The 11,191-nt window shown below is 31.5% G+C and overlaps 1 long non-coding RNA gene across 1 annotated transcript in view; it reads left to right on the forward strand.

Moving 5' to 3' along the window:
- The window catches only part of LOC147016505 (uncharacterized), a 2,923-nt gene extending 1,156 nt beyond the window's left edge, over nt 1-1,767 (forward strand). The window contains exon 3 of the long non-coding RNA XR_015049073.1: nt 1-1,767. This exon is cut by the window's left edge and continues 219 nt beyond it. This is a non-coding gene — a long non-coding RNA (uncharacterized LOC147016505).
- Nucleotides 1,768-11,191: the final 9,424 nt, after the last annotated feature.

The following is an 11,191-nucleotide window of genomic DNA, read 5'->3' on the forward strand; positions in this document are numbered from 1 at the left end:
AACAAGTTATACCTTGATGAGCCAGAATACAAGTTTTACCTTGGAGACTCACAAATTTTGAAAAAATCAGTAAATGAGTTCTGCCTTGATGGTTTAAATAACTACCTTGGAGACTCAGGAAAAGGGTTCTGCCAAGATGGTTCTAAATATGGGGCCTACCTTGGAGACTCACAAATTTTGAAAAAATCAGTAAATGAGTTATCCTTAAGAGACTTTGTAAGTTGGTTTTACTTTGAATACTTGAAATGTGGGTTCTGGATTGATAACTCACAATGTGATACATATCTTGGAAACTCAACGGGAATGTGGTTATACCTTGAAGACTTGGAGAGTTGGGTTTATGTTGGACACTTGAAACTTTTTTGGGGGCTTTTATTTATTTATTTATTTATTTATTATTATTATTATTTTATTTATTTATATTTTGGAGACTTTTGGAGTTGCTATCACTCTTTGGGATCTAAACCTATCGATGTAGTTCTTTGTCGGATGGTGCTTGATGGGAGCAAGATCAAGAAAGTTCTGGGAAGAAAGTGCAGGCTTACTCCCTCTTTCTACGTCATCAAACCTGAAAGCCTTAAAAGACAGAATTGGAAGAAGAGAAAAAAACAAAAAATATACATTGTTCGTTCTGGGAAGAAAGTGCAGGCTTACTCCCTCTTTCTACGTCATCAAACCTGAAAGCCTTAAAAGACAGAATTGGAACAAGAGAAAAAAAACAAAAAATATACATTGTTCGTTCTGGGAAGAAAGTGCAGGCTTACTCCCTCTTTCTACGTCATCAAACCTGAAAGCCTTAAAAGACAGAATTGGAAGAAGAGAAAAAAACAAAAAATATACATTGTTCGTTCTGGGAAGAAAGTGCAGGCTTACTCCCTCTTTCTACGTCATCAAACCTGAAAGCCTTAAAAGACAGAATTGGAAGAAGAGAAAAAAAAAAAAAAATATACATTGTTCGTTCTGGGAAGAAAGTGCAGGCTTACTCCCTCTTTCTACGTCATCAAACCTGAAAGCCTTAAAAGACAGAATTGGAAGAAGAGAAAAAAAAACAAAAAATATACATTGTTCGTTCTGGGAAGAAAGTGCAGGCTTACTCCCTCTTTCTACGTCATCAAACCTGAAAGCCTTAAAAGACAGAATTGGAAGAAGAAAAAAAAAACGTAAAAATATATATATATAGGTGGAAATCTCATTTTGAAAAAGACATTGTGTTGGGCGAGGATTGAGTTGGGGTTGAGATTTTGAATGTGAGGGTTGGGGTTGAGATTTTGAATGTGAGGGTTGGGACACACACACATACACATCAACAAACAAAAGTTAAGCCTTGACTATTCAGTTGAGGATTCTGTGTTTAGGGTTCACAGATCTAAGAACGTCCCCCTTGACACACATTATATACTTGTCCCTCTAGTGTCCACAAAGGTGTATTATCTGCTTAGTTTTGTCTTTTGTAATTCCTGTGAATAAAATGAACCTAAAATCTCTTCCCCTTCCAAATCATATATTTTATAAGTCCAAGGAACTGTATCTATTACATCAACAATTTTAAAAAGTTCTTTCGTCCATCGTTCAGTAAAACCCTTTTCAAAATGAGATTTCCACCTATATATTCTTACGATATCACCAACTTTGAACTTAGGTTTTCTGACATTAATCTCTTTTTCATATTTTAATTTTGTAAATGTTTCTGATGGCTTCATATTCGTTGACGTGTGAATCGTGTCATTATACTTATCCACAATATCCTGAATAAAAGATGACCATTGTTGTGAACCGAGTTGTGTGAATTTTTTATATAGTCTCTCTTTTAAGGTACGATTAAAACGTTCAACAACAACTGCCTTCCCTTCATTAAAGGTACTGTATAATGTAATACTGTTATTTTTAGAAAATTCATAAATGTCTTGTTATAAAACTCTCTACCCTCATCAGTCCACAATTTCTTAGGTTTTCTCTTACTTTTATTAAATATCTGTTGAAAAGCTAACATAAGAGTATTACCTGTTTTGTTTTTTAAAGGGACAACCCACGCATATCTACTCCTCAAATCAATAACGGTTAAAGCATACTTGTACCCCTTATCATTATTGAGTTCAATCAAATCAGCAGACCAGATATAATCAACTTCCTTGGAATAAACTTTCCTTCTCTGAAACTTTGTGAATATTGGTTTATGTAATTCATCAGCTAATTGCTCTTCAGTCTTAATGGCATCATTAGAGCCTATAAGTTTTTTGAATTTCCAAGTCCAAGTTTCAATTTAGCACTAATCATCTTCTTCACGATGAACCTATCAACTTTTTCTCTCAAGGTTGGATTTTGTATCAGAGACAAATTATATAACATTTCTCTATCGGCTTCATGCTTTTCTTCCAACGTTGTGGTATTCCCATAATCAATATCGTGTCTCATGCACACTTCATCAACTCTATTGATTGGTTTACTCCAGGATTTAGGATTGTCTGTCTCATCTAATCTTTTATCCAAGTTTGTGCCTGGACCACAGAAAGAATACCCTGGAAGATGTAATTCCCCTGGTATTCCAGTAGTTGTAAATTTACTTCCTGATAAAAACTTTTGTATATCTCCTCCGAGTTTGTGTTTGGAGATAAATTGATTTTTTTTTGAACCACACACCGAACATATACCTTTTTGTATAACCCTGTTATTTTTACTTTTAATATATGAAATATTTTTAGTATTAGTTTTCTTTTTACATTTGAGACAATAACTCATTTATTTATGAGAAAAATTTCTGCAGAGTGCAAAAACCTTTTTAGTTTCCAACATGCACATTTGAATCTTAATTTTTAAAACATAAATAATCCTTAGAAATGCCTTCACTCTCTCCTCCATTTATTTAAGAAAAAACTTGAATTAAAATACATGTCTTCTCGATGTCGATAGTCTTGTCGAAAGTATTGCAAATAGACTTTTTAATTCTTTGTATTCCTCCCTGGTGAGATAAGTTAATTTCTTTAATACCTCTATTCTTTTTTGAATCTCACTGGTTTCCATATTTTGATATTTATTCATTCTCTCTCTTTCCTCCCTCTCTCTCTTCTCTCTTTCCTCCTTCTCTCTCTCCTCCTCCTCCTTTTCCTCCTCTTCCCTCTCTTCTTCAACTCCTTCCTCATCCCTTACTATACTTGAATCGTTTACACCCCATAGAATATTATACATATATTCATCAGGATTTCTTGTTATTCCTGTATCCAAAATAATTTTTTTTACAACAGGATACCAATAAAATTTCTTTTGAATTTCTAAAAGAGCCTTACCTTTTCTTAACCTTATAATTTTTTCATTATTTAACATTCTAATTAAATCTAAAGTTGTTGGTTTATCAACATCAGCATAATGCCAATCTTTTATTGAAAATACCTCATTCTTATGTTGTAGAACATATTTATTAAAATACCGAATACCCTTTTCTTGAAGGTATGCTTGAACACAGAAATGATAATTTTCTTGAAGCCTTCTTGCTGTCATTTATGTATTAGAAATATATGTTAGAATAATATTATGGCACGAAACACCTCCCCATCTTCCCATAGTTAAATCATTTTGTATTTCCTTACTTATTATATATAATCCTGTTTTTTCTGTTTTCATGAGATAAACAAGGGCAAAACCATTATTATATTTACCCTTATTAAATTCTTTTATTTGTTGTTTACTAATCGTGGCTCCACAAAACTCATTCTCGATACCAAGTGGATAATATTCTTCCTTACGAGACTGATTTAATTGTTCCAGGTCTTCGAGGTTAATTTTAAATGACCAATTATACCCTAAATCATTCATATCATACCCCCATTGTTCTATTCTCATACAAACGATACGCCCTTCTTTATAAAAATTTATTTTAATTCGAACTGTGAATTCTGTATGACCTGGAGATAATATCAACACTTCTGTATCTTTAGAATACACAGCCGTTTTATTTAAGTATATATATTGTGATAAATCGCTTAATCTCACCAAGTCATTCGCGTCAGTCGGGCTTGGATAATTTTTTAATTTATAAGCATTTTTCATGTTAATATTTTTGTTTATATTATATTTATATCGTTCAGCCTGTGCCTTTGTATAATAATTTGATAAATCAATATCCAGTTCTTGAGAGACACCAAAGATAGAACCATCTTTACCAACATAAGTCATTTATATTAGATTAAAAATAATATCATAAAATTTTTTATTTTTGTTGAGTTGAAATAACACATACAGACATAATTGACCACAACACTTGGAATTTAATTCTTGGACTTGAAATGTTTGATAAACACCATTCTGTAAGAATTTTATGACTTCAACAGGTGGTGGAAGACCAAAACTATCAAAATAATATTTGTCTTGACTATTAAAAATACAAACCCAATGAGAACCGTTCCCATCATTATCTTCTAAGTTCATAATAATATTCTTTGTATGTTTCGACACATTTGTTAATTCATCTCTCATACAAATAACCACATTATGAATTTTTAATTTCTTACAATATTTGACAAGTTGTAAATTTGATGTTGTATTCTTTCCAAATTCTTTCAACCACTCATCAATGCTCATTTATTTATTAGAAAGATATAATCCATTACCTCTTTTCGTTAATTTTACACCTGCTTGTGCTATAGAAGAAAGCATATCTCCAACTAACAATCTCGCTTTATCAGGCAGACCTTCAAGTTTTTCAGCAAAATCTACAATTACACCACTTCCACTAATTTGTTTCTCCAACTCTTTGTTATGTCTTTCCAATTCTTTTTGAGCCTGGAGTTGAGCCTTCCTTTCGTTGGCAGTTTTGACCGCTGTTGAAATACCACCCGTCAATGCTCCAACCGCACTTAAACCAGCAAATAAAGGAATTAGAAATGGGAGAAATCCTCCACTCGTCTCTCTTATTGAATATTTTTTCAACATTGGTTTTGTCATTTTAATTTTAAGTGAGCCAGTGTCATTCAAGATTTTAACCTGTTCTCTTGTGAGCAAAACATCAATTCTTACTGCTCCTTTTCTCTGAATTGTATTAACGTTAATCGTACAAGGCTTTTGATTTTGAACACAAGATGATAGTTTATGAAGATTGATTTGATTAACATATACCCCAGTTGGTACTTTGTCACTCATTTATTTAACAAAAAATTATGTGAGACTAATCATCACACCATTATCTGTATTAATCTGCAATTCTGTTTCTTCCAAAAGCAAACAATATGTATCAACTTCTTCACTCTCTCCTCTTTCAATGTATAGGGAAGTATCCACTCGATTAGACTTTATAGTTTCTTTTTGAGCGCTCAGGTCAAACGTATAGATTGTATACAAACTTTTAAATGCTGTCATATCCAAAATAGGTTCTTTATTTCCATTACTTTCACACACCTTTTGGTAAGACTTGTATGCTTCAGCAAAATCATTTTTTTCCCAATTAATTTCCAATCTATCTCGTGGATAAAATGTTCCATCTAGAGAAACGCGAAGTTGTTTCACCTTAGCATTATCACTCAATGCATTATTCTTATCAGTCGCAGTATCACCATCTGGCTTTTTAAAAATCATCCACAGATATCGTGGCTTTCCTTCCAGAACACCCAAATTCCACGTGTAAGTAGTTTGATTGAGTTTAACGTGTTGACATCTTCTTTTGAGGTATGATACACTGAGTGGTTTTTTGAGTTAAGTCTTCGATTCAACATCTCTTCTGTTTTAAGATTAGGAGTATATTCACTGATATACCAACTCATCTCCTCAATTACAAATTTATTCTGATCACCAAAAGCATTACCAACACCAAAAAGCAATCTATTTTCATTATCATTCCTTTGTAGTTGAAATCTAATTTTAAGACCATACAGAACTTTATCATAATCACAAAATCCAAATATACCTTTAAGAGGAACTGCCACAGTAAAACTATTTTCTGCTTTTGTATCATCATTATACATTCCTTTCCTTTGAATATATCCAGGGTCTGTGTTTGTTCCCGTTGACATATCAGGAATAAAACCTTCGACAGACCCCTTTCCCATTCTATCACTGAATGTATAGAGTGTAAATTTCATCATTTCAGATACAGCAGAGACATAATCAACCGCTTCAACTTCTTGTGTTCCAATATACAATCGCACACTATCAAACATTTTCCAGAAGAAATCATTTACAAGTGTAGCGTTTGTGTTATTCCCAGCCTTAGTGAATTTAAATTTACACAACAAGAAACTTTCGGAGAGATTCAAATAGGTTTGTTGATTATTTATTTCAAAACTTTTTGTACCATTTGTATTCCAGTCTGTTCCAGTTATTGCATTTACCTTGAAGTAATCTTCTTTTTTAGTGGAGTTTGAGATAATAATAGTATCATCCAAATCATAGATACTATCAATTGCTTCCATACTTGTATTTATTTAGGAAAAAAGATGTTAAAACTTTTGAAACCCTGATCCAAGTATGTGAATTATTTTCTGTCGTTCTTGGCGGGACAACTGAGTTTTACCTTTCTTAATTTCTTTTATTGCTTGTAATTTATGAGATTCTTTCTGAGCATCTTTTATACTCTTTACAGCACCTGCTACATTTCCCACAGCAGAAGCAGTTGAACCAATTAGGTCTTTATGTTTAAGAATAGTTGAACCAATACCCATGAGAGTATCAATTATCCCATCTCCTCTAAATTGATGTCCAACACCCCTTTGTCTCTTAGGTTTATAGTATCCTCTACCAAGATACATACCTTCACCCTTGTAGTACGGAGAAAGGAACATCCCATCTCCTGTAATTATTTTATATTTTCCCAACTCGTGCTTCCTCACAATAACCATCGTATTTATTTATTGAAAAACTTCACGTAGGTGAATTCTGATGGATATAACTTCTCCATTAAAAGAGATCACACGATTATCTTGGTCGGTTATCCTAAAATTTACTCTGTGTATGGTTTTTCCTGACACAGGTAGATAAACCAAATTTTTAGGCTCCATATTGAATTTATAACCAATTGGGGTTGAGTATGCGCTGAATGAAAATATTGTATTTGTTTTTAATCCATCATTATAAGCACCATCAATCAAATCACAGTGAATTAACACCGAATTTATTCCTGAGGATATTTGAATGACATTATCACTGTAAAACGTCCCATTAGTTTCAATCTTTTTGAGGAGAAACCTAATAACTCTCTAAATGAATTATCAATTGTGAAATCAACCTTGTAGTTATTTTTAACTTTAATCGTTGATTTTGAAGTATGTTTTTGAATGTTTATAACAATATTTTTTGGTTCATCACCCTGTTCTTTCATAAGACGAGCAATTTCGGAAGATATTTGAGAAATCTCGTATGCTCCGGGTGAGACTGTTATCGTTTTGTATCCACTTCCCGGATTATAACTAAACTTGTCATTTTTCTCGGTTATATTAAATAAGGTATTATAAGTCTCCATGGACAATAAAGATGCCTCATATTCTTTTGTTGTGTCAAGTTGTAGTGGGTATGGGAATGAAGATGTGTGGTCGCTTGTTGTGAAATTAAAACTCAGGATTGTGCTTCTCATCTTATTTAATATGAGATAAAATGTCTTTATATTGAGATTTATTAATTATTTTCATGTTCATCAACTGATCTAAAATGGCTGATGCTTCATTAAAACAATTGTTATTTCCAGCCTTCTTACTGCCGAACAACAATAACAGTCTATTAACTAATTGCGATGGGTCATTTGGAAGAAAACTAATACCTGAACCAAGGATACTTAAAGCCTGAATAATGTGTTTCTCCTTCTCATTCTTCCTACTTTTACCAGAAAGAATAACCTTATAATTTAGAGTGTTCAGCAAATCAATATATACTCTATCATCATTATTTTCCATATCCAATGGTTTATCAATATACTTTGATTCATCCCTCACAGTTGAACCTTGTCTTCCATCTTTTGTGAGAAGAAACATTAATCTCGGAGTTAGTTTAACAGGGGTTGAGCAGAACTTAAGAACCTTAATTCATCATTAAATATCAATACCTTTTCTTGAACAAGATGAAATATTGCTGGTTGTTCTGTTGGAATGAGTCCTGCTTTGGTTTTTGAATCCGCTGAATATTCATTGTTTTGAACAGCATTCACAATATAATCAGGGGTTGATTAATCTCTTCCAGTTGTTGAAATAAACCTTCATCATCATATTCTAATTCTCCTAAATGCTCTAATTCTTCCTCCGTCATTTGACTGAAATCTTTTAACATTTGAAGCTTTCTAGGAGTATATTCTACTGTGGGAACTGTGGAAACATCTTTCATTTTTCTTGGGAAGTTTTTAAAAGTGGTTTAAAAAATTTCTCTTGTTTTTTCAAATGCTTCTTCGCCCGTTAGTTTCTGTCTGCGTTTCTTCTTTATGTCTTCCTGTTGTTTTACAACTTTTGAAACCAACTCTTGATGTTCCTTAAATCTTCTTGCTCTTTCTTTTGTATCCATTTATTTATTGTAAAATATCATTTAATGAATTGTAAAGATCAACAGGGAAATTTTCCTTTTCTTCATCATTCAAGTAGATGTGTTCAAATAAATCCTTTTCTTTAAATATTTCATCAAATTCTTTATTAACATTAATGCGAGTTGTAATTTCTTCTTCACTAATCCTTGCATCTCTGCTTTTCATACGTTTGTGTTGAGTTTCTTCATCAACATCAAAACCGAATGATAAAATCTTCACTCCGCTCAGATATTTAATAATTTGTCTCGTTCCTTCTGGATTAGTTTCTAATATCCCAACACCACCAGATTTTAGTTTCTTTAACTCACTCTTACAATGTGAATATTTTGTTGTACCAAGAGAAACCTCCTCAAATATTTGTCCTTCATTCCTCAATCGCATATGTTCCTCCACTGAAATATAGTGATAATCTTCACCTTTTACTTCTCCAGGTCTTATTGCTCTAGTTGTTGTTGATACAATGCGTATCACGGGGTGTTTTTAAGTAAATTTACAATATTCTCATTTGTACTACACAAGAACCTTGATTTATGAAAGTTTTTTCCAGAAGCAGATTTACCCACAAGATTTATAATAATAGTTGTCATTTATATATGTAATTGTTTATAAAACAAAAAATATATCCCTTAATATCTCATCTTGTTTCACAACAATATATTTATATTTTTCAGTCGTGTGCTTCATATAATCCTCAAATTTCTTTTTACTACATAATGTAGAACAATTATCTCTCCAAAAATTATTGATATCTATTGAATTTAACTTGAATAAAATAAAAGTATTAGCATTGTTTCTGATGGATCGACGAGGAAGTTGAAAGTACGATTGACTAAGATAAATACAATTACAAGAAGAATGTCTCCCTCTTGTGTAGTAGCTGTCCATTACCGTTTGGTTTCTCTCATTAACACAATCATCAAAGATAACGAGGTTCTTTTTTGATTTATCCAAATCTTGGGGAGACGGTATATCATCCGTATTATCACTAAGAATACAAGTTATAAGATTTGATTTCTTTTTACATCTCTGTGTATCACAAAATAGTTGAATTATATCTTCAATGTTATAATCATTTAGGTTTTTTTGACGTTTAAATAAACCTATTATATCTTCTTTTTGAAGACCAGCATTAAAACCTTGTGAGAGTAGTTGATACTCTGGTTGAAAACTCGACTTTGTGAAAATTATTAAATTATCATAATCTAAAAAGTTGGGAGTGAGGAGCATTTTTAAAAGTAAGCAGGTTTTTCCACATCCACTTGAACCAACTATGAGACATCTTAATGAATTTGGGAGATTTTTATGGTTGTTAAATTTTATCTTATTTTCCCAAATAGGTAAAAAATCATTCATTTATATATTTGAAAAACAGGTTATTTAATTTATTATTGGCTTTTTTAGAAACTCTATATTTTATCCTAAGTTCAGGTTTAATTTCAAGATAATCCATTATTTTATTTATACAATATCTTGTGTTGATATTTCCCTGAAAATTACATCCATGAATAATATACAACAACAATCCTTTGAACATTTCTCTTATACGTTCAGTTTCTTCCCTTGTAAGGAAAGGTGTGTTATCATCCTCATACTTTACATTCATTTCTCTAATCAATCTTGTAAAGTAATTCATTTTTGGTGTAAATCTAAAAGAATTATTTTCCTTTTTATATTTTTTATTATCATTAATTAGAAGATAATCACAGAATATACATTGTTTATAGGCTTTTGACTCTGTGTTTAATCCCTGTCTTTCACACGCAGGACAATTCTCAAATTTGTCATATGGAGAATCAGGAAAGTCTAGCATATTTATAAAGTAAAACTTTACTTAAACTGAAATTCATCTATACTTTCAGTTGTATATTACCATCGATATCGATATACTTTTTTCATTATCAGATTCAACGACAACATTTTTTATATTAAAGGTAATTTTAAAATTATCGTTAACTACTATTGAACGAAATGTCATTTCACCTGATATATTAACATCCTTTATTTCATCAAGATTTACATCTTTAGGGTTGTTGAAAAAAATACAAATTTCTCCTTGCATATTACAGATGGTCTTATCTTTTCTTTCTAAAGCTTCATCCATAAGGTTTTTGTTCTTTGATACTTTTTCTTGTTTCATTGCTTTTTCTAGTTTTGAATATATTACTAGAAGGAGAGGAGAAACTTTTGTTAGAGATACTTTAATTGATGTTCTACCAGGTATACTAAAAGCCCTTCCACTGAAGGAAATTGAAGAACTCATATTATTTACCATAATAGTTTTTATCCAATAGTTGTTATATTTATCTTTGTTCAATTTTACATCCTTGACATATTTCTCAGTATCTTTAACAGATGAAGAGATTGATTGAAACTTGTCTTTTGTGTCTTGAAACATGGTATTTATTAAGTGAAAAAGTTGGAGGATAAAATGTTTTTAAGCACAGATTCACCTATAAATTAAACGAAATTTTCATCAAGAAAATTTTAGTTTAAGCAAAGTTTTATTCTATAAATATGGTGAATACAACGTACTGCGATGTTTGTAATCACGAATATAAACATTATAGAAAACACCTCCGAACCAACAAACACACATTTAATCTATTTCATCAAATATCTCCTCTTGAGTTGGAAAGAAAACATTGTGATATCTGTTCAAAGGATGTTTTGAAGAGTAGTTATAATCAACATCTTCAATCACAAAAA

Source organism: Eptatretus burgeri, chromosome 11, assembly GCF_056783735.1.
Source record: "Eptatretus burgeri isolate ZD-2024b chromosome 11, Ebu_testis_v1, whole genome shotgun sequence".
Lineage (NCBI taxonomy): Eukaryota > Metazoa > Chordata > Myxini > Myxiniformes > Myxinidae > Eptatretus > Eptatretus burgeri.